We start from the raw sequence: 26,466 nt of genomic DNA on the forward strand, positions 1-26,466 counted from the left end.
CAAATCCCCCCTCATTCTTCTCTTCTGCAGACTAAACAATCCCAGTTACCTCAGCCTCTCCACATAAGTCATGTGTTCCAGCCCCCTAATCATTTTTGTTGCCCTCCGCTGGACTCTTTCCAATTTTTCCACATCCTTCTTTTAGTGTGGGGTCCCAAACTGGACACATTACTCCTGATGAGGCCTCACCAATGTCGAACAGAGGGGAATGATCACGTCCCTCGATCTGCTGGCAATACCCCTACTTATACAGCCTAAAATGCCGTTATCCTTCTTGGCAACAAGGGCACACTGTCGACTCATAACCTCTGTATCCTATCCCTACCCTCCAGTGTATATACCACTCCTCCCAGTTTAGTGTCATCTGCAAACTTGCTGAGAGTGCAATCCACGCCATTCTCAGAACATTAATGAAGATATTGAACAAAACCGGCCCCAGGACCGACCCTTGGGGCCCTCCGCTTGATACTGGCTGCCAACTAGAAATGGAGCCATTGATTACTACCCGTTGAGCCCGACGATCTAGCCAGCTTTCTATCCACCTTATAATCCATTCATCCAGCCTATACTTCTTTAACTTGCTGGCAAGAATACTGTGGGAGACCATATCAAAAGCTTAGCTAAAGTCAAGGAATAACACATCCACTGCTTTCCCCTCATCCGCAGACCCAGTTATCTCATCATAGAAGGCAATTAGGTGAGTCAGGCATGACTTGCCCTTGTTTAATCCATGCTGGCTGTTTCTGGTCACTTTCCTCTCCTCTAAGTGCTTCAGAATTGATTCCATGAGGACCTGCTCCATGATTTTTCCAGGAATTCATGTGAGGCTGACTGGCCTGTAGTTCCCTGGATCCTCCTTCTTCCCTTTTTAAAAGATGGGCACTACATTGGCCTTTTTCCAGTCATCCGGGACATCCCTTGTTCACCATGACTTTTCAAAGCTAATTGCCAGTGGCTCTGCAATCACATCCGCCAACTTCTTTAGCACCCTCCGATGCAGCGCATCCGGCCCCATGGACTTTTGCTCATCCAGCTTTTCTAAATAGACCCGAATCTAAATGGCCAAATCTAAATGGATCTTAATAGGAACATTAAAGGCACCTTTCTCACCCCATGACTATTCTCCAATCAAATGTCAAGTCTGCTGAAAACCATAGAACCCTTTAGAAAAAAATAGAAGCTGGAAAAATTATGATACAAAGTTTTAGGAAACCTTAGTACAGACTCACAAATGTCCTTCTATATTCTCCCTTCATTTCATTAAAATCTTACCTGGAGAGCTTTGCAGCACCAGGAAAAAGAGAGCAAAGAGCAGGTAGAGAATTTTCATGGCTGAAGTTTGGCTGAGAACTTAACGTCACTGGGGAGAAGAGACTTCACGATGGACAGGAGGTGGAGAGTCTCTATTTATGGGCTACCGGGGATTGTGAAATGCTGATCTGTTGAAAACTTTTTTGATGCATGTCACATTTACTAAGTTTGTGCTGCAATCTCTTTATAAGTATCATTATAATTATAATCATAGTTATAATTTGTACAGCATCATAAACATTCCTGGAGAATTTCAGGGAAACTCAGTAGTCAAGTTCCTGCCTTCCCATCTACTGCCTGACCGAAAGCCCTCTTAAAAAATGGAAAGCCTCCCATTAAATTGAAATGAGGGTCCTTTTGCAGAGAAGTATTTCAGAATACAGCTGTACCTTGGAAGCACTGGCAGTAGGGTGTGTGCATTTGTATATTTATTTCGTACAATATTTAAGAAATATTTTACTGGTATTTAGGGACATTTCCTAATTTCATGCATCAAAACCCATTACAAAGAGGTTAAAAATCCTTTTTAAAATGAGAAATAAAGTGAATAACATTATAAATACGGTGTGCCAGGAATCTAGGGTGGATTTTTTCTGTATATGTAAATTGAGGAATTTTAGAGTTTGTGATGGGAGAAAACCATCAATTTTCCTTTTCTTTTTCCCCACATAAGAAGCATCAGCCTTAACGATAACTATCTAAAGTAGAGACACAAACTGTTGATGCATCAAACATGGGGAAGCCAGTGGCATTTGCAGGTGCCAAGCACCTCTCAGGATTTATCTCATTCTTTCAGGACAGAGAGAACAAGAAGTGTTTGGGCTTAAACTGCAACCAGGGAAATGTAAGAACATTTCTAAGGGTTCTACAGAGCTGTATGACACCTCAAAGTTCCCTGGAGGATTCATTCTAACCACCCGCAAAGCTTCACAGACCCCTTTACAGACTCCCTCCCATTCACCTTCTTCCTCTTTCTCCCCATTTCCTCCCATTTGGAAGTGCCAAATAGAAAAGTTGAGGGGAGTGAATGAAGAATGAGAATCCATGGTGAGGAGGACATTCACAGAGCAATGAGGAGCTGTGACAGGGCGGTGAGCTGTCCCTCTCATCTCCCAGGAATTGTTCTATATTTCATCTGTCTCTCTGTTGTTGGAAGGTGCTGGTCTTCTCACCTGCTACTTTCTCCACAGAGAAAACTCACGGGGCACTGGACGTTTCTCTGCCGAGGGGGGACACAAAGAGCGGGCACATCGCCCTGACGGTCACGTCACTCCTATTATTTCCCTGCTATGTTCTTGCCATACGCACAGAGAAGTTAGATAAAAACAGCAATACGCTTGCAGGTAGGTAGCAGGTAAAGCCACAATTGATAATTGCTTTATTTTCTCCTCTATCATTAATAAATATACTGTGGTTAAGGGTATGAACTGTATGCTGCTATTTGAGTTTTAAAGATGGTATTTGCTTCTGTTGATCTAGACAAACTTTGGGCAAAATTAAGAAGGATGGGTATCGATCTAACACTTCTGAACATTTTGGAGGCTCTGCACCAGAGTGCTGTGGGTCGGGTAAAGGCAATGGAGAATGTTTTCCCAGTGGCTTGGGGAGAACACCAGGGATGCCTTCTAGCACCTCTTGTTATTAATGTATATATTAATGATGCTATGGATGTTTTAAAGGAAAATACATTTTCTCCCACACACATTAAAGGTAGATTTATCTTGGTGTTACTATATGCTGCTGATGTGGTTGTTTTATCGCAAACTCCAAGAGGCCTCTTATTTTAACTCGCAAGACCTGGTTCTCATTTGTAATGAGACCAAGTCATGATTTCTGGGAAGAACACTCCACAAATTGAGTGGAAAAGAGATGGCCACCCTGTAGAATAAATCTTTGCTTTGACTTATTTAGCGATAGAGTTTTATGATTCAAACAGCTGGTCCCCTTATCATAAAGTCTTAAAACAAAAGGACCTTAGCTCTGCTCAAGGGGTGCTGTGTTTTACCTGCTCATATGGTGGGAGCAGAGTGGCCCCAGGGCTAAGAATTTTTAATACTAAAATAATATTTCAGATGATCTAGGAGTATGACTACACCAAAAACAAAAAACCTTCAGCTGTCCCATGGCAGCTGACTCAGGCTCTTGGTGTTCGGGCTGTGGTGGTTTCATTGCTGTGTAGACTTCTGGGTCCGGCTGCAGCCCAAGCTTTGGGACCGTCCCACCTCACAGAGTCCTAGAGCCCAGGCTGCAGCCCCAGCACACACATCTATGCAGCAGTGAAACAGCCCCACAGCCTGAGGCCACCTCGGTGTCTTGTTACTGTTTAGACATACCCTGTGAGGTCACATTTGGATTAGGGGTCAAATTTCTGCCTTAGAGATCAGATATAAGCTTCTTTATTACAAACAAATGCCTTGGTATACTTCATTAATTATCACTTATATAGTACACCAAAGCATTTGTTTATACTAAGGAAGCTGATACACTCTGTTGATATGTTGTGAAACCAATGAAAAGTGAAAACCTGTAAAGTGAAGCCCACTGAAATCTCATAAGAGCTAAATGGCCATTTTGCCTGATGAGCCATTGGATTGGCATTTCTGAAGAGGTCTCATAACATACACAGCCATCCTTCTAACTCTCAGATGAAGTGTAGAGAATAACTATGTATGGGTTCAGAGAGAGGAGAACTCTTCTGTTTTACTGTGCCATTAATTGTTATCAGTATTATTAGTGGGGAACTGAGCAACATGAATTAAATGACTTTATGTTGCAGCATGATGAGCTATGATAATCGAATCTATCTATCTATCTGTTTTCTCTTTAAAATTCACCAATCCCTACCAGATCCCACTAGACATCTACCCCATCAGTGATGATGCCTTGTTTACAATTACATTTTGAGACCTATCAGTTAGCCATCTTTTAATCCATGTAATGTGTGCCAGATTAATTTTATATAATTCAGTTTTTTAAATCCAAATACCAAGTTAAATGTCCTACAGAAGACTAAATATATTATATCAACAAACTTATCTTCCTGAGCCAAACTGGTATTCTCATTAAAAATATATATTAAGTTAGTTTGACAGGATCTCTTTTCCATAAACCCATGTTGATTGGCATTAATGCTGTTACCTGCCTTTAATTCTGTATTAATCCTGTCTCTATCAACTATTCCATTACCTTTTATGTGATTGATGTCAGACTGACAAGCCTATAATAACCCAGGGCTTCCCGTTCATCCGTATTAAGTATTGGCACAAAAGTAGCTTTCTATCAGTCTTCTTCGAACTTCCCCAGTGTTCAAGACTTATCGAAAACCAACATTAATGGTCCAGCCAGCTTCTCAGCCAACTGCTTTAAAATATACAACTTTCTCCCAAATACTCTCAGTACTCTTTCTAGTGACATCACCTGGGTAATGAAACTTCCCCAAACTGCAGGGCTCTGTTGTGGAAACCTCCAGATAGATTTTAATTTTGTCTATAGTTTCTAAAATGGACATTATGGTGCCACATCATGTCCCAGCTTGATCTTGTCTATCTGCTATGGACTTCTAGGTATAAAGCAAATAATACAGAAGAAACTGAGAAAAGGTGAAGTTACTTCATAAGTAAGTGAGAGTTTGTGGTTAGCTCTGCTAGCAACTGTTGCTGTTACTCAATCTAACTCCTCTGTGAGCCACAGATACAGCATCTGCTATTAGACATGTTTTAAGGGCTTAGTCCTAAATTCTGCAAAGGATTTTTGTTCATCCCTGGACATATATGACACTATTAAAAATAATAGTAACTTGGGACCAAACTCTATATGTATGTGTGTGTGTATTACTTGTGCAATTTTTTCATACAGTATTTATTAATATTCTTAGTGTATGCTTTTTATTTTTCCTATTTTTATGCATCCATCCCATTACAGAGAGGTTTCAAATCCTTAAAAAATCACAGAATAACCTTCATAATATGGAGGATACGGTGAGCGAGGAATATATGTGTGTGGGTGGGGGCATCATGTGGTGTATAGGAATTGTGATCCTTCCCGTGAGCCTCCATGTCTCTTATTGATGCAGCCATCAAAATTGTTGGAGCAGAACCCTCCATGGGAAGCCAGACCTAGTATTTTTGAACCCAGTAATACACACAGTTCTGTGGAAGAAGCGGGGCCTGCCTGGTTTTCCTGTAGTCTTAGTACATCGTAGAGAGCAAGGGCACAAGAGATCCCTCTAAAATGACTTTGACAGTCTTTGCCATGACAAAGCCGGGATCTGAACATGACTATAGATGATGGAGCTCCCCGCAAGTCAGCAGAGCTGGCTCCATCAGAGCTCAGTCTTCATGCAGGTTGGGCCCTGTCCTTCCCCCTGAAGATCCATCAATATCTCTGTGAACTGGGAGGGCAGTGGCTTCCATTGGCAGCCCCCTGAAGAGTGGAGTTGGGGGAACCTGGAGGCCTGAAGACAGAAGGGAAGGAGAGGCCATTGGGGCCCCTCTGAAAACGCCTCTGAGGTGTGAGGCAGGGGAGATTTGAGGTCTGTGGATTGGGAGTTAGAGGAACATGAGCGGGGTTGAAGGATAAGAAGGAGGGGGTGGGATGAAGAGGAATGGGATATGTGGTGGGATCAGGAGGGTCAGAAGCACATGGTGTGGAAACTAGAGGGGATAGAGTTATATGGGGGGATCCGGTAAACTGGGACTTGTGGGGTGGGACTGGGGGGACTCAGAGGCACACGGAAGGGATTGTGGGGTTTGGATCGACTGGCAGCAGACACCTCAGTGTGTTGAGAATGCTGCAGAACCTTCTGTGGGGAGGAGTAGGGAGCCATTGTCTGAGTCAGCCAGTAGTTTGAGTGGAGTGAGGATGTGAGTGCTGGGGATTTGGGGAATGCCAAACTTAGATGAGCCCTTGTTTGGGGAATATATTGGGGAGCCACGGCTTTGAAGTGTGTGTGTGTGTGTGTTTGTGTGTGTGTGTGTGTGTGTGTGTGTGTGTAGGGAGGATTTTTCTGAAGAGGGAAATAGGAGCCAGGCATTACAATTCGGAGACCTTGTATTGATGGAAGCTGTTTGCATAAGGACTAGGTCTGTGCCATTTCCTGCCCAGGCATAGAAGAGAGAGGGGGGATAGGAGGTGGTGAAGGGGATGGACCTGGTGGGTTTACTGGAAAGGAGGGTACTTCCTCTGAAAACATGGAAACCCCATATTTCCCCTGAGCCTGGCAATAGGAGAACCCGTTGCAGAGTGTCTGGCATTGGAAAGGAGATCTGGGTGCTGTGGAGTTCCTAGGTGGGGTTACATAAAGGCTTTTTTTGGAGGGAATAAGTCCCAGGTGTTGAGGGGGTGGAAAAGGGCACAGCTAGGATGTAGCCACTGTAGGGAGAGTGGTGCCCTCAGAGCTGTATAGATACCAGTGTGGAAGAGAAGGGGGAGGGCTGTGTAGGTGAGGTGCTGACAGCGAAGCAATGAGCAATACAGAGGGGGCATACAGTGCAGAGGGCCCAGCGCAGACACCCCTTGGTGTTTTCCTTTAGTTCTTCATTATAATAATAGGATTAGAACTCTGGCTGCCATGTGTGGTGTATGGAAAACTGTGTTAAAAGTACAAACTAACGCTTCAAGTTTGGAAGGGTATCCTAGCCCTGCTTGCAGGCTATGGGGCTCTGAGGGAAATCTAAAATCTGTGCTGTTGGCAGTCTGTCTTCAGAGAAAAAGCCTAAAGTAAGGTGGAGTGAGTTGAGCCTCTCTGTTTTAAATAGCAGCCTGCTTTGTCTCTATCTGTTTTGGAGTTCTTTTGTGTTATTGTTCTGAATTCTAAGAAGTAGCGTTACATTGCAACCTTCCAGCAAAATAATTTTGTTTTATCTCTTTTCCATTTGTATGCCAAGAAAATAATAACATGGAACAATGAGATGGGGTTATAAATAAAGCTGTGAGAGAACCCGCTTCTCTTAAAAACAACAAACAAAATGGATTAGTAGCAGTGGTATGAAATAAATACTGATCTATCCATGTGAGCGTGTAGAAATAGAAAGAATTGCATTGACCATAGTGGCCCAATCGCTCATGTGTGGATTTAACATTCAATAGGGATTAATGTTTTTATTTTTTAATGTCATTTCCTTTAAAAAATGGATTTCCAATGAGAAGGACAATAGCAGGCCCCCCACCCCTTTCACCATGACAAATGTGCACTTGTTAGTTTTGTTTTTTCACAACAACTAGATTTTATTATAAGTGGGGAAATCAGCCTCTTGCTGGGTGATCAAAGTCTCCTGTTTGGATTTCTCCAGATCACAAGGTTCTTCCCATCACCAGTAATGGTGTTTCCAACCTAGTTTCAATAGAAAATTTCTGACCATGTCTAATAAGCACCTTTTCCCCAATAGAACTGTGGCCCCACTATAGGGTTACATGGTTTTACTTTATGGTAATTAGAGTAGCTTTACTCTAGCAGTACAATGTTTCTGTGCAGACCCTAAGATTTAAGGGGACCCCCCCCGAGAATCATGGTTCTTTTGACTCTACATGATCACAGGTGTGTTGTCTCAGGTGCTTAGTTTGATGTGTATCCAAAATGTGATTTTATGTGCTCTATTCCTAGTTACTTATCTAAACACAAAAGTTGCACCACTTTAACTATAATGCTATTGATATGCAGGTACATCCCATCCCACAACATCCCTGTAAGGCTGGGAAGCAAAGTACCTGCTCTTCTAGTTAAGCCTGAGGAATTATAGACCAGTCAGATGAACTTCAATATCATTCCAGATACTGAACCAAACGATTAAACTATCAGTTAGAAGGAACCTAGAGGAAACAGGGTTATAAGGAATACCAGCATGGATTTGTCAACAATAAATTACGCCAAACCAACCTAATTCCCCTCTGTAACAGGGGTTACTGCCATAATGGATTAGGGGAAGCAGTAGATATGATTTATATTGATTTTAGTAAGTCTAGTAAAAGATACTCATGAGCAAACTAGGGAAATATAGTCTAGATGAAATTACTATATGGTGGGGGCACAGATGGTTGAACAACCATACTCAAAAAAGACATTTGCTCTCAAACTGGGAGGGCAAATTTAGTGGCGTCCCACAGGGGTGAGTCCTTGGTCAGGTATTATTCATTAATTCCTTTAATGACTTGGATAATGGAGGAGAGAGTATGCTTATAAAATTTGCACATGACACCAAATTCAGAGTGGTTGCAAGCACTTTGGAGCATGGGATTAGAATATAAGAGCGCCTTGCTAAAATGCAGAATTGCTCTTAATAAAATATAATGGAATTCAATAAAGACTAGTACAAAGTGCTTCACTTAGGAAGGCAAAATTAAATGCACAACTGTAAAATGGGGAATAACTGGCTAGGTGGTTGTACTGCTGAAAAGGATCTAGGGGCTATAGTGGATTATAAATTGAATACGAGTCAACAATGTGATGTAGTTGTAAAAAGAGTTAATATAACTCTGCGGTGTATTAACACAAGGATCGTACGTAAGACATGGGAGGTAATTGTCCGGCTCTGCCCAGCACTAGCGAGGCCCCAGCTGGAGTGCTGTGTCCAATTCTGGGTGCCACACATACGCAAAGATGTGGCCAAATTGGAGAGAGTCCACAGGAAAACCTGACCTGGGAGGAGAGGTGAAGATACCTGGGCACGTTTAGTCTTTTCAAAAGAAGACTGAGGGGGGGAACCTAATAACAGTCTTCAAATATGTAAAGGGTTCTGATAATGCGGATGGTGATCAACTGTTTTCTAGGTCCACTGAAGGTACAAAAAGAACTAATGGGTTAATTCTCAGCAAGGGGGATTTAGGTTAGATAAAAGGAAAACTTTCTAACTAAATTAAACTCTGGAACAGGCTTCCAAGGGAGGTTGTGGAATCCCCGTCATTAGAGATATTTAAGAACAGGTGCAGCGAACACAGAGTCATATCAAGTTGACCAAAGAACACAAGTCGGGGAGGCGATCGAGAAGTGGCCTGCAGAAGTAAGTTGCTGACGACAGCTAAACAATAAATGTTCGTTATATGTCCCAAGACATTTTGCACAAACCACTGTGGCCTAATGTGGCCTATGCAAACTGGGATGGCTCAAGATATTTTGCACAAAGATGATGGAATTTCCCAGAGACGAAGTTGCAACAATTGCAACGTTCAAATTGAGGTTGAACATTTCAAATCTTCACTAGAACCAGGGGTCTTTTTCTGACTGACTTCCCTTTCAGCCCTACATTTCCATGATTCTAAAAGACTTTAAATAAAGAATCTCTCCTGACTTCAAAATTGATGTCTCTGTGGCAGAAACTGTCACATGGGGAAGGACACATCTCTAGATCCGCTCATAAATGATTTCATCTCTAGTGATCACTAGAAGAAATAATTGAATTGAATCTTTTCAACTCTGTCTTTAAACACTGGGGATAAAAGGATCCATTAGTATCTAACACTCTTTATACACAATCCATACTACCCAACAGAAACAACTGTCCCAGGTCCTCCTGACTTTTTCATAGATTTGGCATCACTCCCCGCTCCTTAGTGAGTGACGTTACTGTTACCCATTCAACTAGGCCATGCTAAGAACAGTTCTGCTGCCCCTTATTTATGCAATGAGGATAACAAGATTTCATTACCCCTTTGTTACCTGTCAGCTCTGTGTTCTCAAGGAACCAGGGCACAGTACCCAGTTTGTCTAACTCATGAAAGACCTTCCCCCCTCAGCCTCTGCTTGAACCAAAGCCAATCAGAAGAAAGACTTACAAAAAGCAACGAAAAGTGATGCCAAATCAAAGTAAGTGATGTAGAGCCAATGGAAATGTTAGAACTTGTTACAATTGAGAGGGAAGGTTTTCCTTGGTGTTGGTGGTTTTTTGATAGAGTAGAAGCTGAGCAAAGTCAGGGCTATGACCAGGGTTGGCTCCAGCTTTTTTGTTGCCCTAAGCAGCAAAGTGGGAAAAAATAATAACAATAAAGCCATGATCGGCGGCACTTCGGCAGCAGCTCTACCGTGCTGCTTCACAATTCGGCGGTGGGTCCTTCGCTCTGATTTTCAGCTCAAATTTTTTTAAAACTGCTGAGGGTTTAGGCAGGGGGTAACTAGCGGCTGTGTGCAGGCATGGAGGTAGCTCAGGTTCCAGGTGGGGGTGTACTTCAGGGGCCAGGCAGGAGGTTGCTAGGGGCTGTGTTCCTGGAGGAGTGTAGCTAAGGGTGCAGGCAGGGGGTACGTAGGGGCCGATAGGGGTGTAGCTCCGGGTGCAGGGAAGGGCTGTGTCCAAGGAAGTGCTGCTGTTGCGGGGCCAGCCATACGCTCAGTCCCTAGTTTGCGCAGTGGGGGCAGCTCTGCAGGTCAGTGGCTGGGGTGAGGGGCGTGCGCTCCCCATCCACTTCTGCAATGGGTCGGGGGATGGGAACACCCCGATACCAGCCCCCACCCCGTTCTATGCAGCATATCAGCAGGCGAGGAGCAATGCCAGTGGTGGCCCCATGGTGGGGAGCAGGGGCAGCATGGTTGCAAAGAACAGCGGAGCAGGGCAGCGGGGCGGGAGGAGGAAGGGCAGTATCTTCCCTTCTGCTGCACCCAAACTTGGGACAAAACTAGCGGGGGGGGGGAGGGCTTCCCTAAATGGTGCCCCGGGGTAACAATATTTTGCTGCTGCAAAGATATGCAAAGCAACTGTGAGCTCCATTGTTTCTCCCTCTCCATGGCAGGACCCCGTGTGGCTGCCTCAGTTACACCCTCACTTGCAAATTTGCTCAGGTTTCTATAAGCCTGGGTCTTTGGGATTTGCAATGCCCTTCGGGCGCTTGCATGGGAGCTGCTGCACAGGACAAGGTCTGGACGCTCAGGCCCAAGAGAAGGGACCTCATGATGGGGAGGTTTGGGAGGCGAGGGGAGCAGAGAGAGGGTCGACAGGCCATGGAGCACTGATGTGGGCATTACACACTGTGCAACAAAACTGGGACTGAACCCCACTCCTCTGACAACACCACAAACCAAATGGCTTTGTCAAAGGACCAAGGGAAAGGGAAAGATTTATCCATCTGAGCTTCCTGAAACATATAAATATGTATGTTCCCTGGTCTAGGAACACCCCTGAGTGGATTTAACATATGGCAGTGACCATTTCTTTTATTTATATTTAATTATAATAAAAGAAGGAAGGGATTTTTATGGAAAAGAAATAGCAAAACAGCCCCAGTGTGGCAATAAAAACACTCACAAGCATGTTTGCAATACACCACAACAACCAGCTACTTTTATTAGAGGGAGAAGAGTAAGCTATAAGGGTGGACACAAGGGCTCCCTTGTGGATTTTTTTCAGCTTGCGAGAAACTTTGCAGCTCAGATGAAAAGCATCCAAGGATTTTAGAAGCAAGATGTCGTCTGCCACATTCTCTGCGATCCTGCATTGACATTCTTTCCTGCCGTCACTCACTCTGGGTACTGCAAAAAGGGAAGAAACTCTCACATTCTATGTTTATAGCCTTTAAAACAAGGACAATATAACGTTTCATTTCAAATGCAAGGTAGAGGAGGAATTTCCCCATCATTTAATAGTGTGTGTATATGTAACACCAACAGACCCGGGATGGCGGTGGGCGGGATTGAACTTGGGGCCTATGGAGCTTAATGAATGAGTCCCTACTGCATAAGCCAAAAGCCAAATGGCCATTAGCTAAGAATGTAGAGGAGACTCAGTTTAACTATTATATCTAAACGTGTACTGTCTGCCCATCTGGCTTCTAAAGTAAGTATGCAGGACTTCTGAATATGGATCTCCCCTCCCTTTGCCCCTAACTCTCCAGTAAAGGAGGCACATTCTCATTTTCTTAGAAAACTTCTTTCTATTAACATTCTACACAGTTAAAGTGACAACCACCAAAAATAAAGTTGCTGGGTGATTAAAAAAAGAACCCCGGCAAATTGAATAGAAAAACTGCTGGAAATATGATGGACAATATCATTGAAATGTTCATCAAACTTCTAAAAAAAGTTGAAATTTGAAACTCTATTGAGGGAATTAATCAAAATTGTGAACTTTAAAAATATCCACTGTCTCCATGATATATAGAAAAATAAAACCAAAAATATGTAAGATGGAGAACAACGTGACTCATGTCCATGTTCAGTTTTCCTTTAAAACACACTTTTGTCCATAGCTAAAACTAAAACAATAAATATTTAATTAGAGGATAAATACGTTATTCTTAAACAATGCCTGGATTATTCTGTCTTCCAGCTCACATAAGCCTAAAGCCTGACCCTATTCAGATGGTACTTCCCTACCTAATGATAATCTCTGTACATGCTCAGTGAAGCAGCCAAGTGAGTAGCAGTGCAGTTGCTACCACGGAGCTCCTATCTTCACATCTCCTATCCCAAAACTGCCTCTATGGTACTTTAGGCCTGGTCTATACTAGGAAATTCGGTTGGTGTCACTACGTCGCTCAGGAGTATGAAAAAGTGACACAGTGAAACCGACCTAACCCCTGGTGAAGACAGCGCTAGGTTGATGGGTGCATTCTCCCATTGATGCACATATCACCTCTCGGGGAGCTGCAGCACCTACACAGATGGGAGAACCCCTCCCGTCGGTGCAGGTAGCAGCTTCACTGAAGCACTTTGGTTCAGCTGCAGCGGTGTTGCTGTGCCATTGTAGCAGTTTAGGTGCAGGGAACAAGCCCAAACTGTCTGGGAAAACCTCTCACCCCTCCCAACTTCTTCCCTGAGTCCTGTCCCTGCTGCAACACTAATTGAGCATGTGGGGCTCCTTGTTCAGGTTAAAGGGAGATCCAGCAGGTAACAAGAAGAACAGGGACAGAGTGGGCTACATATATGCAACGAGACCAAGTTAACTTTATTCTAGGAACCTTCATTTTTAAACCAGTGAAGAGAAATTCTGAGCAATGCTAGCATTGAAGTCACCAAGGTTTGTAATTGCTCTGGAATTCTAAAAGAAGAAATGCAAAGGCTCCGAGTATGTACTGAACTACCTTAAGGACTGAAAGTACAGCGGTTCTTAATGTGCCCTGATGCTTATTGAATTGCATGGAAGAGTGAGCACCTCTGATAATATACATGTGTAATCCTGTATGTGTTACACATCCCCCTCAGTGTAGGCTGAGTCTGTTACTGGCTCCATCTAGAGGCTGGCTCTTTTGTTCAAGCTGAAGACACTTGAGCATTTAGTTCTCAAGGGCTCTGGTTCAAACTACAGAAGGCATGGCAGGAATCATAGCGCCTCCATCCCACAAATACACAACTTTATGTGAAATACAGCTCCTCATATTTGCAGGATCTGGACTCAGATGTTCTGTAACACAGCTCCAGGAATGCTGCACAGCACCTGCTTTATATGAAATCCTCACATGTTAATTGTTTTATTCATTTCCGGTTTTTCACACTCTTGTCATTCTGGATGGATTCTGCAGTGAGGACCAGGCCACAAATTGAGTTTCAATGTTCTTCCGTTTTTGAGTGGAGTATTTTGAAAATGCTCTTTTACTATGGGAAAATCATTGTTATATCCATACTGTGTGAGTGCAGCTTGGCCAATGCCTCAGTTTCCCCTGTTGGGTCAGTGCTTTATTTGGGGGTGGTTTAGCCCCCACCCCGCTGAACCAAAACCTCCCCCGTCTGGGGAAAATAACATTAAAAAGAAAAAGAAGAAACTCTCTGGGCTAGAGATGCTTCCTTGGGGGCTGATTGAACATTTCTTCCCCTCAGCTGTTGTCATGTACAGCTCCTGAATTCTCCTCTGCTCAGCTCTTCTCTAAACTCCTCCCCGATTTCTTTTGCAGGCTTCAATTTAATCCTTTTTTTGGGGTTAAGATCAGCCCTCCTGCTCTTCCTTGCTTTCTTTCTTGCCAGAGAGACTCACAACAGGTCCTACCAACTCCCCTCATTCTGAGGACAGCAGGCCTTTCAAATCCAGAAATATATCCAGATAGGAGACCTTTCCAGAACTGGACAAGGCTGTGAGAAGAAGAGGTTTTAATCAGATTGGCAGGTGTCATGGTGAGTGTTACCAAGAAAATTCCATGCTTGAATCTGTCCTCAGCTAATTATTGAAAAGAGGATCCTGACTGGGAGAGTGATGTATAAAAATCCTGAACGTTTTAAAAGTAAAGCATCAATCAGAAGCCGACCTGTGGCTAGTTATTTTAACTTTTCTGTGCTAGATTCAATTATTTTATACTGTCATACGACAGACCCCCGCCCTCACCCACCCATACACAGCCTGAAAGAGCTCAATACTTGTACACGTTTCTTTTTGGTAAATTAAGCATTACTGTTGTAAAGAGCAGCCATTTTGATCTCACAGGTGCTGCACAATGATACAAAGGAGACACATCCCCCATGCTCTCTCCTGGGAAATATACTTTAGTCCTTCCCCATTGTTTTCCATATTCTTAAATGAAACAACAATGTAGACACACGCCACAGACTGGCCACAGACACTGTCTGGGGATGCCATGTTGGCAACAGAAATAGGCTTTAAAAGGGTTGAGGAGAATTATTGCAATACATGAGCAATACATGGCTCACACAGTTGCCCCTATTCTGACCTCCTTGCATGTACTGTCCTGGGGTGGTGCTGGGTGTTATTTGGTCTCAAAGGGGCAAACTCTGTAGCACGGAGCACTGTGGAGACTCTGAGCTGCTCCAGGCTGTGGACAGGCCATAGGAAGCCTCACTAAAGCAGCTGTAAGGTTGTTCTAACTTATAAACCCCAGAGAGTTCAGAATCAGGGCAGCACAAAAGTTTCATTTTTTTCCATTTCACAGGATTGTGCTGTGCGCTTTGAGCCTCCAAGGTCATTAAACAGCAGCTATAGAAAGGAGAGAGACAAATATTCCTTTTAAACCGTAATGTCTCCCTTATAGAGTCCTCAACTTACCCTTCTCCACTTACAGCAAATCAGTGAAAAACCACAGCTTCCAATCACTGAGAAGGAGGAGGGACAGCTACGGCTGCAGAAGCCCTCAGCACGACTACATGCCTGGGAGTTAGTAATACGCCGGGTGAATCCTGCACAGAGAAAAAGAGTCTTGATTTTCATTCACACATAAGCGTAAACAAGAGCTGTGATTGCAGCATGACGGGCATTTCCCATTAGCTGAATTTCCAGTTCACTGAGACGAGACCATGTCAACCCAGTTATCTTCCTGTGCCCCGTTTCACTAGATCTTTGATAATATATAAATGTCGGTAGTTCTGTGCCCATTCAATAGCAGCCCCTGAGAATTGAGCAGAGGGAGTTAATTCAGGAGATCTGATGGCTTCCTGGCTGCAGGCTTCCGAACTGTAGCACTGAGCATGGGAGTCCTTCCCAGCCCCACACCTGTACAGGATGGAAAGCAGCAGCTGTCTGCACCACCAACTTCTAAGAGTGGCTGCTCTAGTGATTTTGACTCTTTCTGATTCCAAACACTGATGTACCAGGCAGTGTCATAAATGCTGATTGGCTGAGCAGGGTTGAACTGGTTCATCACTGGGTTGGGTGGCTGGTACTTTTAGGAACAGAAGGGTTTGAAGATGTCCCTTCCAGTCTGAATGCCTGATTGTCTGTGAGACTCGTCAGAGGCATTCTTGTGAAGACAGCACTGGGGAATACTTTCTCAATAACCAATTACCAGGCTTAGACATTCCAGACAGGCTGGTCCTTATGAAAATGTGCCCTTTAGGATATTAATATTAGACTATTTTGAACTAGATTTTAGCTCTGCTTTCCTTAAAGTATCCACTGTGACATTCCCCAGGACAGAATCGGGACCACTGAACAACCGTATTCCGTCAGTTCTCCAACCTGTGATGCCTCCTACACTGCTCCGCTGTGAAAGCAACCACTTCTGGCTCTGCTCATGCACAGCCCCTAGCATGGAAAATCACTCCCAGCTGAATTATAGGAAAAATCCAGCAAGACACTCCTGAATTATCCCGCAGAGTGACACCAGCCAACTCCCATTCCCAGCCTCGTCCCCCCAAAATGTGTACTGTTCAGTACCCTCCTGGACAATACAAGCTCATAGAAAGTCTGTCATTTCATCAAAGGAAAAGGATATGCACAGAGCCTGTTATCTCAAGTGAAAGTTCCCAAACACTGACCATCCTGCCTAATAGCCGTTCATGGACCTATCCTACATGAACTGAACCAGTTGTGTTTTGTTACCCCTGTTATAGTTTTGGCCTTCACAACATCCCCTGGCAATGAGTCCCAGGTTGACTGTGCTTTGTGTGAAGAAGTTCTTCCTTTTGCTTTTTTTAAACTTGCTTCCTCTTAATTTTATTGGGTGCCCCTAATTCTTGTGTGACCTTAAGGGGTAAATAACACTTCCTTATTCACTTTCTCCAAACCAGTCAAGATTTTATAGACCTCTATCATATCCCCCTTAGTCGTCCCTTTTCCAAGCTGAAAAGGCCCAGTGTTTTTAATCTCTCCTAATACGGAAGCTGTTCCATATCCCTAATCATTTTAGTTGCCCTTCTCTGTATTTTTTCCAATTCCAATATATCTTTTTTGAGATGGGGCAACCACATCTGCACACAGTATTCAAGATGTGGGTGTACTATGGATTTATATAGAGGCATTATGATATTTTCTGACTTATTATCTGCCCCTTTCCTAATGGTTCTAACATTCTGTTAGCTTTTTTGAGTGCCACTACGCATTGAGCAGATGTTTTCAGACAACTGTGCACAATGACTCCAAGATCTCTTTCTTGAGTGGCAACAGCTAATTTTGACCCCATCATTTTGTATGTAGAGTTTAGATCATGTTTTCGAATGTGCATTACTTTGCATTTATCAACATTGAATTTCATCTGCCATTTTGTTGTCTAGTCACCCAGTTTGATGAGATCCCTTTGTAACTCTTCACACTCTGCTTTGGACTTCACTATCTTTGAATAATTTTGTATCATGCAAAATTTACCCTTTCACTATTTACCCCTTTTTCCAGATCATTTATGAATATTTTGAACAGTAATGGTGCCAGTACAGACTTCTGAGGGTCACCACTATTTACTTTTCTCCATTCTGAAAACTGACCATTTATTCCTACCCTGTTTCATGTTTTAACCAGTTACTGATCCATGAGTTATCCCTCTTATCCCATGACTGCTTATTTTTCAAAGGCTTTCTGAAAGTCTAATTACACTATATCCACTGGATCACCCTTGTCCATATGTTTGTTGACCCACTCAAAGAATTCTAATAGATTGATGTGACATGATTTCCCTTTAGAAAAACCATGTTGACTCTTCCCCAACAAATTGCGTTCATCTCTGTGTCTGATCATTCTGTTCTTTACTATGGTTTCTGTTGGGGTATGTAAGGGTTAAGTAAAGACCTGGGTAACCACTAGCATGGTATTAGGGAGGAAGGCCCGGGCAGGCACCGTCTCTTTGCTTGATAGATAAAGTGCTTACCCCCTCCCTTCCCTTCTGCTTGTTAAGGATTGAGAAGCATTGCAGCTGCATAAGGAATGTGGGGATTTAAGGGATACTCTTTTTGTAAAGCCATGTTATCTTCCCCTCCCTTTCTTTCCCAGCTACTTAAATGAGCTCAGGGTCATGGCCCCTTCTCCCCTTCCCTGTGAACTGCTGATCAAATTATTGCAAAGAAATGTATCTTCAAGATAAAATGTCCGTATGATATGCTTAATGCTCTAAACAGTAAACAGGGCGGGGATAATTATATTCATTTCTATGGCCGTTCATATTACTCAATAAGGGTTTGTGGGAGTGTTGTAGTAAATGTGGGTATTTACATACTAACTTAGGTAAAAGGAGTGTGCTCTAACTAATCCAGTGCTTACTCGACAATTGGGTCAAGGGGAACAAGAACCACAGTAAAGAAGCCTGATTACTCAATCTGCCTCTGGGTCTCCCTGTTCTTCTTCTAACAGTTTCAACCAATTTGCCTGGTACTGAAGTACCTTGTAATCATCTAGTGTGAAGAGGCCATTGTGATTATCTAGTCTGAGCTCTTGTATAACACAGGACACAGAACTTCCCCAAAATAATTCTTAGAAAAAAATCCTATTTTGATTTTAAAATTATCAGTGTTGGATAATCTACCACAATCCGTGATAAATTGTTCCAATGCTTAGTTGCTTTAATCTTCTCTTTGTTAAAATAAAGAGATTAAACTTTCTGAGTCTATTACTATAAGGCATGTTTTCTAATCCTTAATCATTCCTGTGGCTTTTCCCTGAACCCTCTCCAACTGATCAACTGTCTTCCTGACATGTGGACTCTAGAACTGGACACCATATTCCAGAAGTGGTCACACTTGGAGTTGTGAAGCACAGATGTAAAATAATCTCTCTACTCCTAGTTGAGATTTCCCTTTTTATGCATCCAAGTTTTATATTAACCCTTTTAACCATTTTCACAGTCACTGCTTCCCAGAATGGAGTCCATCCACCTATAGGTGTGGCCAACCTTCTGTGGTCCTAGATCCATACATATAGATAAAGCTGCATGATTGTTTGCTTATGCCCAGCTCACCAAATGATCCAAATCCCTCTGTATCAAAATGACAGCCAAATGTCAAGTATCTGCTGAAAACCATACAACTCTTTAGAAAAAAAAGGTGGAAAAAATTATGATACAAATGTTTAGAAAACTTCATTACAGACTCACAAACGTCCCTCTATATTGTCCCTTCATGTCATTGAGATCTTACCTGGAGAGCTTTGCAGGACCAAGAAGAAGATAGAGAAGAGAAGGTAGAGAATCTTCATTTTTGAAGTTTGGCTGCAAACTCAATGTCACTGGAGAGAAGAGACTCCAAGATAGACAGGGGATGGAGATTCTCTATATATGGGCTGCTGGGGATTGTGAAATGTGGATCTGTTGAAATCTTGTTTTGAAGCATGTCCCATTTATTATGTTTGTGCTGCAATTTGTTAATAATGGTGATTATTAGTTGTACAGCACCATAAAGATTCCTGGAGAATTTCAGGGAAAAACAGTTAAGAATTCTTTGCTTTAAGTAGTTACAGTAAGAATATTTACACCTATCAAACATCTACTACCTGATTGAAAGCCCTTTGAAGACAATGGAAAGCCTCCCATTAAATTTAAATGAGGGTATTTTTGCAGAGAAGAATTCCAGAACACAGCTGTACCTGGGAAGCATTGGCAGTAAGGTGTGTGCATTTGTGCATTTGTTTTGTACAATATTTAATCAATATTTTCCATGTATTTAGGGAAAATTTCTAATTTCATGCATCCAAACTCATAAAAAAGAGGTTAAAATTCTTTTTAAAATGAGAAATACAGTGAATAACGTTTCCAATACCGTGTGTGAGAAATGTATGTATATCCGAACTGAGGAATTTTAGAGTTAGTGATGGGAGAAAAACATGAGTTTTCCCTTTCTTTTCCCCCATAACAAGCATCAGCCTTAGCAATAACTGTCTAAAGTGGAGACATAAAATATCGATGTATCAAACGTGGAAACCAGTGGCACTTGCAGATGCCAAGCACCTCTCAGGATTTGTCTCATTATTTCAGGACGGAGAGAACAAGAAGTGACTGAACTTAAACTGCAGCCAGAAAAATTTAAGAACATTTCTAAGGGTTCTATAGAGGCATTTGATGCCTCAAAGTTCCATGCGGGATTCATTCAAACCAATGCAAAGCTTCACAGAACACTTTATAATATCCCTTCGAGTCATCTTGTTTCTCTTTCCCCCCATTTCCATCCATTTGGAGACACTAAATACCAAAAGTTGTGGGAAGTGGACAAAGAATGAGAATCCAAGGGGAGGAGGACATTAACGGGGCGATGAGAAGCTGTGACAGAGCAGTGAGTTGTCCCTCTCATCCCCCATTCATTATCCTCTATTTCAACAGTCTGTCTGTGGATGGAGGTTACTGGTCTCCTCACCTGCCACTCTCTCCACAGAGAAAGGACATGGGGCACTGGATGCTTCCCTGCCCAGTGAGGATGCAAGGAGCAGTTATGTCACCACGACTGGGCACTTCTGTTCTTTTCTTTCCCTGCTATGTTCTCACCATACGCACAGAGAAGTTAGATAAAAACAGCAATTCTCTTACAGGAAGGTGGCTGGTAGAACCACAATTGATAATGGCTTTATTTTATCCTATATGATTTATAAATATACTGTGGTTAAGGGTACAAACTGTATGCTTCTTTTAGAGATTTAAAGATAGCCTTTGATTCTAATAATCCAGATAGACTTTGAGCAAAATAAAGAAAGACGTGTATCTATCTAAAATTTCTGAAAATGTTGGAGGCTCTCTACCAGAGCAAGATGGGTAGTATTAAGCTAATGGAGAATGTTTTCCCAGATGCTAGGGGAGAACTCCAGGGATGCCTTCTAGCACCTCTTCTTATTAATGTATATATTAATAGTGCAGTGGATGTTTTAAAGGAAGATACATTTTCTCCAAGTCACGTTAAGGGTGGATCTATCCTGGTGTTATATAAAAGATGACATGGTTGTTTTATCGCAAACTCCAAGAGGACTCCAATGCTGTTCTCTTAATTTTCCTTTTATTTTAACTCTCAAAACCTGGTTCTCATTTATAAGACCAAGTCATGATTTCTGGGAAGAACCCCCAGAGACTGAGTGGAAGACAGAAGGCCTCCCTGTAGAACAAGTCTGTGCTTTGATTTATTTAGGTATAAAGTTCCATGATTCAGGCGGTTGGTCCCCTTATCAGACTTAAAACAAAAGACCCTTAGCTTTCGTCAACAGATGCTGTGTTTTACCTGCTCATATGCTGGGAGCAGAGATGCCCGAGAGCTAAACATTTTTTAAATTAAAATAATATTGCAGATGCTCTATAGGTATGTCTGCACAACAAAACAAAACAAAAACTGGGGCTGGCCCATGGCAGCTGACTCAGGCTCATGGGGTTCGTTCTGTGGTGGTTTCATTGCTGTGTAGACTTCTGGGCTCAGGCTGCAGCCCAAGCTCTGGGAATGTCCCACCTCACAGAGTCCTAGAGCCCAGGCCGCAGCCCAAGGCCAGACATTTACACAGCAAGAAAACAGCCCCGAAGTCTGAGGCCAGCCACGGGTGTCTAGTTGCTGTGTAGAAGTTCCCTATGAGGTCAAATATGGATTAGTGGTCAAATTTCAGCCTTAGAGATCAGATATGCCGTTGTAGCTCTTGTAGTGTAGACATACCCTAAGCATGGCAGCATCTAACACTTAAAAACTCCCAGATCTGCTTCATTGGGTAAAAAACTAACCGTTATCAGGGGTACAGTTGTTCTACCTCATTGATCCTACTTGGCCTGCCAGTGAGCACTGACTCCATTACAGAAGTCTTGGAAATTTCCTTCAGATTTCCTGGTTGCAGTGGTAGCCCCGTCACTTCTCATTCTCTCCTTTCTCAATAGTTTGAATGGGACAAATCCTGGAAAGGTGCTTAGTATCTGCAGGGGCCATTGACTCTCAATGCGTCAACGTTTTGTGTCTGCACGTTTCACGGCGATTGAGGCTGCTGTTTGCTCCAGCAATAAGACAAAACCACAAGAAAGAGGAAGATTTTGTCTTTCTCCCTGCAAAAATGTTGTGAATGTTAATTCCTCATTTAATTGTTATAGAAGAAAACAAACTACACTCATGACAGGATTTTCAGTGTCACTGTTTTCCATGTATAAGGACGTGAAACCACATTGTTATGGGTTTGGACGGGGGTGGCAGTACTGAGGAGGGGAGGATGGGGGAGGGGCTAACACCCCCTGCAATGGAAATATAGGGGGAACTCTGTCACCTCTTAAATGTGCACATATATGGGGGGGGCTACGCAGGGCCGGTGCAACCATTTAGGCAAACTAGGCGGCCACCTAGGGCACCTAGTCATTGGGGCGCCTAAAAGCCTGCTCAGGTGAGAAGGTGGAGTGGAGGTGAGCTGGGGCGGGGGGGGCGCAGGGCGGGCCACCCGCAGTAAACAGGGGAACCGGTCCCCGCCCCAGATCACCTCCACTCTGCCTCCTCCGCTGAGCACACAGGCCCTGCTCTAAGTCTCCTCCAATCGGCACCACAAGCCTGCCAGGGGAGGAGAATTAGAGCGGCGCCGGCGGGCTCAGCGGAGGAGGCGGAGCCACGGTGAGCTAGGGCAGGCTCCCCAGACGGGGTTAGCTACCACGGGGGGGGCTCCCCGGGCGAGGTTAACTTCCGCGGAGGGGGAGTCTCCCCAGGCGGGCTTAGCTTCCGCGGGGGGGCGGAAGTCTCCCCGGGCGGGGTTAGCTGCCGCGGAGGGGGAGTAGCTGCTGTGGGGGCTCCCTGGGCGGGGTTTGCTTCGGTGGGGGGGGGGCGGTCTCCCCGGGCAGGGTTAGTTGCCACGGGGGGCGGGGTTAGCTGGGTGAGGGGTGGGGCGCAAGGTGGAAGTTTCGCCTAGGGCACAAAACTTCCTTGCACCGGCCCTGGGGCTATGGAGGTGCTAATGGAATCCGGAGGAGGTGAGGTGGGTGCAGCAGCGTATGGGAGGAGGTCAGGGATCAGGCTGGAACTGTTGGGAGCACCCTGGAGCTGGCTAGCCTTCCCCCCCACTCCCTGCTGAGTCTCAGTACCTCCCCTTACTCCCCTTCCATCCCTCCACTCCCACATTCACAGTGAGCTTCCCCCCTCTGGGAGCTTCCTTTTCACGTAGGATATTGATAAAATTTATTCAAAACAGACACACACCTTGCTGCCAAGCCTTTGCCAGTGAGCTTCCCCCCTCTGGGAGCTTCCTATTCACGTAGGATATTGATAAAATTTATTCAAAACAGACACACACCTTGCTGCCAAGCCTTTGCCAGGTTGACCTGTTTCCTGGAATTCCTTTCTGCAATAGGGCCCTCATCCAAAGCCTAATAAAGTCAGTGGGAGTCTTACCACTTATTTCATGGGCAATGGACCATATAATAGATTTTATCAGGTGCAACTTACTCAAGGCTGGGACTAGTCAATTGTATTACCCTGAAATGTGCCCAGAATTTTGATGGTTCTGTACAAATAACAATACTTATAAGTAACAGATTGTAGCGCACACATACTATAAATATCACTTACAGCAAAAATTCTACAGTTCGTTCTATTACCGGCCCCAGAGCCCTATGAATTCAATGTTAGGACACAGCGATTTGTGTCTTAGGACACACATGGAACATCTGTTGGTTTAACTCTGATCCTCAACATACTGCTGCAGGCCTCTTCACATTGTCCTCCCTGTGGTGGGCGTCTGGTCCAACGTGTCATTACTCTGCATCTGTCCCCAAGTGGCAATTTCTCTGTCAGCACTTTGAGCTGTCTGCAGAAATGTCCATTTTGAAATCAGGAGAGATTCTTTGTGTGGCGTGTTTCCACATTCCTTCATGATTCCGTAGTTGTTTCACAGCTCATCGTGCGGCAAAATAAAGTCATTTAACTCAGCTTGCCTGGGTTTCCCACTGATAATACTGAGAACAATTAATGGTGCTGTAAAACAAAACAGCTGTCCTCTCTGTACCCTTACCTGGTTATTCTCTACACTTCATCTGCTACTTAGAAGGATGGCTACCTATGTTATGAGATCTCTTCAGAAATGCCAGTCAAATGGATCATCAGGCAAAATGGCCATATAGGCATTATAATATTTTAGTGGGATTCACTTCACAGATTTTCACTTTTCATTGGTTTCACAACATATCAACTGAGTGTATCAGCTTCCTTATTGCAAACAAATTCCTTGTAATAATCTAATCTATCTATCTATCTATGTTTTCTCTCTAAAACTCACCAATCCCTACCAAACCCCACTAGAAATATTCTCCCTCACTGATGATGCCTTGTTTACAATTACATTTCGAGACCTATCAGTTAGCCAGCTTTTAATCCAAGTAATGTGTGCCATGTTAATTTTATATAGTTCATTTTTTAAAAATCAAAACGTCATGAGGTACCAAGTTAAATGCCGTACAGAAGACTAAGTCTCAACAAAATTATCTTCATGAACCAAACTGGTATGATAGTACCAGATGGTACCCCTTCAGAAGTAACTTGGCATATAAAAATTTTGTTTGACAGAATCTCTTTTCCATAAACCGATGTTGACTGGCATTACTTCTATTACCCGCCTTTAATTCTGTATTAATCCTGTCTGTATCAACTGCTCCATTATCTTTCCTGCGATTGATGTCAGACTGACAAGCCTATAATAACCCAGGGCTTCCGGTTCCCCGGTTTTAAGCACTGGCACAACAATAGCTGTCTACCAGTCTTCTGCAACTTCCCCAGTGTTCAAGATTTATTAACAATCAACATTAATGGTCCAGCCAGCTTCTCAGCCAGGTCTTTTAAAATACAAAACTTTCTCCAAAATGCCTTCAGTACTCTTTCTAGTGAGATCATCTTGACAATGAAACTTCCTCAAACTGCAGGGCTCTGTTGCAGAAACCTCCGGATAGATTTTTTATTTTCTATATTGTTTCTAAAATGGACATTATGCTGCCCCATCAAGTTCCAGCTTGATCTTCTTTCTCTGATATTAACTCCTAGGTATAAAGCAAACAGTATAGAAGAAACGGATAAAAGGTGAAGTTACTTCACAATTGAGTGAGTTTGTGGTTAGCTCCCCTAGAGACTGTTGCTGTTACTCAATCTAACTCCTCTGTGAGCCACAGATGCAGCATCTGCTCTTAGACATGATTTAAGGGCTTGGCCCGAAGTTTTGTTAAAGATTCTTGCCCATCCCTGGGTAAATATGACATAATTAAAAATGCATTCCATATTTTCTGAGTCATCATTACAGCTGAAAATGGTTGCCTGGAGGAAATTACAAACTTGATTGAAATACTGGCTCCATGGAAGTCAATGGGAGTTTTGTCATTGACTTTCATTGGGCCAGGAATGCAGTCTGAACATCTACACCAATTAAACATCCTGAGCCTTGTACAAAACTGACCGAAGTGAATGGAAAGAGACTCACAGTCTGCATTGGACTTTGGAGGAGGCCCCATGGCTCAGAAAGGAATTCAGGAAACAATTCCCCTTCAGAAGTAACTTGGCATCAAACTCTGTGTGTTTCTGCAGGTTGTGTCCCTTTTTATATAATATTGAATAATATTCTTAATGTCTTTTTTATTTTTCCTATTTTTATGCATCCAGGCCATTACAGAGATGTTTCAAATCCTTGAAAAACCACAGAATAACCTTCATAATATTGAGGATACTGTGAGCTAGGAATATATGTGTGTGGGTGGGAGCATCCTGTGGTGTATAGGAATTGGGTATTGTCCTTTTAAACTGTTGGGGTCCCTCTAGTTATCCTCCAGGTCTCCTATTGATATAGCCATCAAAATGGTAGGAGGAGAAGTCTCCATGGGAAGCCAGGCCTAATCTTTTTGTGCCCAGTAATAAACACAGTTCTGTGGAATCCAATAGGGACGGTGTGGTTTTTCCATAGCCTTCGTATTTTGTAGTGAGCAAGGACACAACAGGTCCCTCTAAAATGACTTTGACCGTCTTTGCCATGACAAAGCCGGGATCTGAACATGGCTATGGAGCTACCCGCAAGTCAGCAGAACTGGCTCCAGCAGAGCTCAGCCAAGTGATTGGGGGTTTGAGATCTACTGGCAGCAGACACCTCAGTGGGTTGAGAATGCTGCAGGCCTCACTCCCAGACATGGGCAATGACCAGGGCCCTTCTATGGGGTGGAGTAGGGAGCCATTGTCTGAGGCAGCGAGTAGTTTGGATGGAGTGAGGATGTGAGTGCTGGGGATTTGGGGGGCTCCAAGCTGAGCTGAACTCTTGGTTGGGAATATATTGGAGCGCCGAGGCTTTGAAGTGTGTGTGTGTGTGTGTGTGTGTGTGTGTGTGTAGGGGGGCGGGTTCTGTCAAATTGACCAAGGAATATGCAGAGGCAGATGTTCCTTGAAAGGAGGGTCAGACAGTCCGGGACCTGGATTGGGGGAAGAAACCCCGAGAACCCCTCCACACCCCGGAAAATCCCGGAGAAAAGAAAGGAAGTGAACAAGGGAGCCCATAGTTGCCTGGGGTTCATCTGCTGACGATGTGGGCAGCCGGGACACAAATGCAGAGGTTGCCCAGAAATGGAGTGTGGGCTAGCCGAGTTTTGCAGTTGGACAAATGGGGCAGGGATGAGTACTGGCCATCATCCCCATGTGGGAGGGGAGGA

At 43.6% G+C, this 26,466-nt stretch overlaps 1 long non-coding RNA gene across 1 annotated transcript; it reads right to left on the reverse strand.

Annotated features, from left to right (window-relative positions):
* Positions 1-11,544: 11,544 nt before the first annotated feature.
* Positions 11,545-19,160, reverse strand: LOC103306349 (uncharacterized). Its single transcript, XR_509253.4, has 3 exons — positions 19,010-19,160; positions 15,219-15,349; positions 11,545-11,761 (listed from the first exon to the last, which is right to left on the reverse strand). It is a non-coding gene; the product is annotated as an uncharacterized LOC103306349 (long non-coding RNA).
* Between the last annotated feature and the right edge of the window lie 7,306 nt (positions 19,161-26,466).

This window comes from Chrysemys picta, chromosome 3, assembly GCF_011386835.1.
Source record: "Chrysemys picta bellii isolate R12L10 chromosome 3, ASM1138683v2, whole genome shotgun sequence".
Taxonomy (NCBI): domain Eukaryota; kingdom Metazoa; phylum Chordata; order Testudines; family Emydidae; genus Chrysemys; species Chrysemys picta.